Raw genomic sequence first — 6,000 nt, forward strand, 5'->3', positions numbered from 1 at the left:
ATGTTGGGCCCCCCCACGCTAGCGCCGCTGACCAGAAGCCTCTGAATTCCCCGGCCTTTCGCCTCTTGCATGTATCTGCTAAATGGTTTTGTGTATTATATTCTATATAGGCACTAACAATTATGAGAAAATTAGGGGGGGTTGTTTGTTTCCTGTTTTGTTTTTCTTTTTTAAATTTAGAAAGACTTTTCATCTCTGGTGGAGAGATGGTGTTTGTTTTGTTTTGTTTTTTTAAAAACTTCTGCTGTATTTATTGAGATCTGTATTATTCTATCCGGGAATGCTGCACCACTTTAATTTTATTATTGTATATATTTACACTGTGTTGATTCTACGGTCTCAAGATGCCTGCCGAGTGTTTATTACCATTTCCTCTTTGCCTGAGGTAACAAAACTCTGTGTGTATGTTATATATACACACACTGATGTGTGTGCCTGTAAAGGCACATTCCACATTCGTGAGCACACACACGCACACATCCGCATTAGATAAGAGTGGTTCATTATGGATGAATTTGAATTTTGGTTTTGATTCTTGCACGTGAAAAATGATTCATTGACTGTTGGAAATAAATACTTGGAACATGCTTATTTAATCAACAACTTTCAGGGTTCTGTTCATATTATGGAGATCACTGATTCTGACCCCGTCAGTCTTCTTTCTTTTTTAAAGAGTTCATCCCTGAGTTATTATAACTTAACGTTTGATCTGAAAAAAAAAAAAAAAGAGCAAATAATAGTCTCACCCAATAGTTAGAACTTGGGGAAAGTAATGAAATTTGGTAAGTTCAGAGATGGAAGATGTGGAGCTTTCTAACAGAAGCACGTCTTTGTGCTGGACCATCTGATTTGTTTGTAGTGCTCAGTTAAGTGGGAACGACATATCTAGACGTGTGTAATATACATCCCCACATAACGCGTTACAATGACAGCATTCAGATGGGGATCTATTCGCATCCTGAAGGCACAGACTGACTTGTACACAGCTGGCAAAGGGAGCCTCCGTGTTTTTATGTGTGTATATATGTTTATAGACGAATATACTTCCATTCAAGGAGGAAACATGGATGAAAACCAAACTGTGGCGTGTGCCAGGTCCTTGAAATGCTTCAAGTGTTAATCAGCAGCTCCGCTGTGAGCTCTGGCTCTGGTGTTTTCTAACTGCAAGTCTCTCCTGTTTTCTTGCCAAAACAGTGAAACAACTGCTAAAGACTTTAATTAAGAGGGGTAATTAGTTCAGATTTATCAAAGCCGGGTTGTTATACTATTAGCTGCTCAGTAGAAGGTGCCAGACAAGCTCCCAGCCCAGCGCAGCCGTCCCGCTGCAGCGGGGCCACATCCGGGGAGAGAGGCTGGGGAGAGTGGGCCGCAGGGGTTCTCACAGCCCCGCCGGCCCCGGGGGTGCGTCTTGGCCCCTCCCTCGACCTCGCGCTCCCGCCAGGCCGGGGTGGAGGGGGTGCGGCAGAGAACCCGCCGCGGATCCGCACCCCTGGCGCAGGTAACCTCCCTTTCCGGGCAGGGAGGCCTCGCCGGCTCTCCAAGCGCCCCGACGGTAACTAGAGAGGCTCGGGGACGAGTTTAAAATTGCCATCCCGCCTCACTTTTATACATCTTGGAGCGCTCGTGGAAATGCGGCTCCGGGCAGCGACAGGCGGGACGAAGGACTGAGACGGGCAGTGGGCGCCGCAGGAGCGAGGCGGCGATTCCCTTGGCAACCAGTGGCCGCATTTCCAGTGGGGGAAGGCTCCTGAGCCGAGGACTCGAGCGGCTCCTTGACGACCCAAGAGTCAGGGAAGTGGCCGACACCCCCGGTAGGGCGCCTGCGGGCAAGTGGATAAGCGGTCCTCGCGGGACATCCGAGCCAAGTTCCACTGGGGCCCCTCTTGGGTTGGGGGAGCCCAAGGCCTCAGGCACGGAGTTGGACCAGTGGGTTCCTGAGAACAAGGAATTCCTGATTCCATGTACGGACGTCGAGTCCAGACTTCTCCCCTCTTGCCCCGGGACTCACGCCCTTCAACATCCATCCCATCGCCCTCCGGCAGTGAGTCTTTTAAATCTTTACCCAGCAATCAGCAGATCGAATCCCTACCTTTCTGTTTTCCTGACCTCCCCACACCCCACCTTATCATTTGCTGAGACTAGATCCGAATTAGATTTGACTTCGGAAAGAAATGCAGAGTTTTGAAATTCCGTATTTGGGTAATTCTGAATCTGCGAGGCTGGCAGAGGTGCCACTTCCCCCAAACATCGCAGCGGAGTGGAAAATCTTGTCCCAGGTGTGGGCTATGTTCCCTCTCAGCTGCCTGTGCCCCAGGCAGCTTTGGGAAATGGGAAATGGGAAATGTAGTTTATGGGTAACCACCTTTTTGAGGTGGCTTTGTTGGCTCCTGAAAGCATGTGTTCTCTCTGAGTAAACAGACTGAGGTCAGGGGTCGTTATAACGGGCAGAAGATGGCCTCTGCCTCTTGAATTTATTTCCAATAGGTATTTGAACTTATTCTCGAAACCCCAGGATGTGATTCTCCCAGACTTTCAAGGTGACACAACTTTACTGGTGGAAAAGAAGATGAACATCGTTGAGGAAAATTACTAAACCATAACATACTTACAGTTAGGAAGTGTAATACTGAAGAAAGACGTCTTCCATGGAAGGGTAGAACTGGTCTGTTGAGGGTGAGGTGGGGGAGGGAGAGAGAGAGACAGAGACAGAGATGGAGACAGAGACAGAGAAGTGGAGGATCTGTTACTGTAATCTGGAAAGACTTTGTGAAGGTCTCACTTGGGATGGGGCAATCGTTCCAGAGAAGGCAGGTGAAGGAAACGGTTGTCTGTCAGGTCACAGGTTTGAGTAGCTTGAAGTGGTGGCGATTAAGTAGGAGAGACTGAAAAGACATTCTCTAAAATAAGCACTCAAGAGAACTACTTGTCAAGAGGTAAATTATCGATGAACTTTGATTTATGACAAAGCTGTTTGAGCTTACTAAGTAAACATCGAGGAGAACCTCCTTAAAGACAGTATGAGCTTAGAGATTAAACCAGGGCGGGGAGGGGGTTAAAATCGATGAAGGGAGATACTTAGCCAATAGCCAATGGAAGACCTTATAGTTCTCGCCCCTCCAACAAATATTAGGTGATTTTTGTCCTTCACTATCTAATCTGTAGGTATGTGCTTATATAAATGTTTATGTTCATTCATGAACCAAGTACCTTAATGGTATGAATAGCAAATTGGCTCATCTCAGTCCACCTTCTTTTTACTAGAAGTTAGCCAGCCAATTTTCTCATGTTTAGTAAGGAAAAGTGGCCAGTGTTCAGATTATCTGAGGCAGGAAATGGTTTATTTTCAACTCCCTGTTAGAGTTAACTTTTGGTACAGAGATGGTTGCGCCTTAAGACTACAGGAACCAATTTTAGAAAGTTACTGACCTGGGGCCTTATGTTTTGTTCAGTTTTGGAAATTAGAATATAGAATGGAATTAACAATGTAAGTAATTAATTATGTAAGTAATTAATGACTACTGATTTTATTTTAACCCAGAATCCAAATCCTGATTTCTCGTAATCTCTTCTGAAAGGATATAATTTGCTCTGACTTTAAAAATTTTTTTAGTTTGAGAAGAAGGTATTGTGCAAGATTAGGACTGAGGTATCAATTTTTTCTGTAGTAAATGAAAGTATTTTTTTGGATTCTCATTAAAGCAGTTACTTATTAGTGAAGTTTTACTGAGTTTCTCATAGAACCTCGCTACTTTCTAGATGTGGAAGAACTAAATCCACAAAGAGCAATGGAATCATGATTCCCAGAATCTGTGCACACTGTTTGATTGATGCCCCTTATATTAGTGGCAGTTGACAATGTCAGAAATCATGATTTTGTTAGATTTGGTGACAATTCAAAGCACTGACTAAATTATAACTGTAATGGGATGTTTTGTCTTTGTAAAGTATTTATCACAAAATATGCAATATAAAATCCAAACTATCTCAAATTCAAAATTAGTGTTCATTTCTTACATAAGTGTTTTCTTTGTCACTTTATAAACCTTTCTAATGGGTAAAATCTTTATTACACATGAAGCTTATGCTTTTAAGGGATCATGACTTACTCTGTTACCAAACAGTACATACATTTTTTTAAAAGCATAAAAATTAGAGACAAACCTAAATTTCAGTGAGTAAGAATATGAAGTTGTTGCCTGGGCCTGAAAAACATTTTGAACCAGATAAAGCATTGCCTTTTTGCTATGCTTTTTGCCAAAAACACAAATTACTTTCATGCAAGAAACTATATGTATCCATTAGGTTAATTAAAAGCTAAAAAACAAATCATATTTGTAAGTAGATACCTTGTAAGTATAATACCTTATCATAAATTTCACTGTTTCTAGAAATCAATGCATATGTCCAGTCCAGCTCCAGGCAGACTAGCTAAAAACAAAAGTATATTAAACAACACACTGGTCATTTGTGTTCTCTTGGTGTTGAAGTAATTGCCAGTTCAAACTAGGATAGGTTACTTACTCCGGGCAACAGGGAAGAAGAGGGAGCTTGGTCCTTAAATGACCTTACTAGGAAAACCTACCTCTGCTATTATATTTTTTCTGCTTGTATTGTGACCTGTTGCCCATAATGATCTTTGAGGAAAAGTCAAAATCCATCATGCACTTGAATGGATACAAATTTATCACAAACAACCATGCACATTTTCTCTTCAAGTTCGCGGGGAAGTTGGGTGTCAAATGAAATCATGTTGCCATTGGTCTTATGAAGATCAAGTTACTAAATAAAGATGAAATAAGATTTTGTCAATACAAGTCACCAGGGCTAATATTTTGCTGTCAAACAAATCAATGTTGCTCATGGGTACAAAGATGTGGGAGTAGGGAGAGAAAGCATCACATATCCCTTCCTAACTGGAGCTGGGAATCTATCCCCGGATGAAGAACAGCTCTCCAGTTTGAGTTAACTCTGTTCTTGATCACAATAGTATGGACTTTTCACCGGTGAGAAATCTGAAAGTTCAGACCAATGCGAGCCCTTGAACATAGTAACAAATACAGTGATGTCTTTTGATAGCCAGCATAGAAATGTCATTTGTCATTTAAATGTGAACCAAATCTGGAATAAGTGAAACATTCCACACAGCTAAATTGTTTACACAAATCTCTGGATAAGATTTGTATTTTTAAAATTTCAACTAAAACCAAAATTTGGGACAAACCTCTGCAGAATAAACAACCCAGTTTTTTCAAGGAACAGGAAAGGAGTATGGGAAAAGAAGAGCTAGAAAAAGAGGAGAAAATAGAGGGAGAGGAGGAGGGGAGAGGGAAGGGAGAGGAAAGGGACCAGGACCAGAAGAACAAGAATACCTATCACTTAAAAGAGATTTTAAAAACAGTTGCTATGTTTTTAACATAGCTATTTATTTTAATAGTTGCTAAAATACAGTTGCTATTTATAACAATTGCTAAATGTAAATCTTATTTCGATCCCAAGCTAATAAAACAAACTGTAAAAATGAAAGTCACTTATGACATCTGAGACTTCTGGAAATTTGAACACTGACTGGGTGTTTAATAAAATTAAGGGAGTATGTTTACTTGTCAAGATATGAAAAAAGCATTGTGGTTTTGTTAAAAAATAGTTCGTTTAGAGCTAGGTATTCAACTGTTTAAGGGAGAAGTGATAAGACATCTGGAATTGGTTTAGAAAAAATACAAGAGAAGGAAAGTGGGTGTAAGTACAGATAAATAAAATTGGCCATGAATTGGTAATTGTTGAAGCTGGGTGATGGGTAAACGAAATTATGGTATACATCCTGAATACTTTTGATTGACTTTAAGTTTTCATTTAAATGTCTTTTACAGTAAGTTGTATCACATCACAAAACATTTTCCCCCTAAACACGTATAATCCTATCACCTTAAAGCATTAATTATATTGTTTACACCGTTCTTTTTAGTCTGATTCCAGGACTAACACCGTTATGATATAGTACTT

The sequence above is a fragment of the Camelus dromedarius genome, chromosome 7 (genome assembly GCF_036321535.1).
Source record: "Camelus dromedarius isolate mCamDro1 chromosome 7, mCamDro1.pat, whole genome shotgun sequence".
In the NCBI taxonomy this organism is placed as follows: Eukaryota; Metazoa; Chordata; class Mammalia; order Artiodactyla; family Camelidae; genus Camelus; species Camelus dromedarius.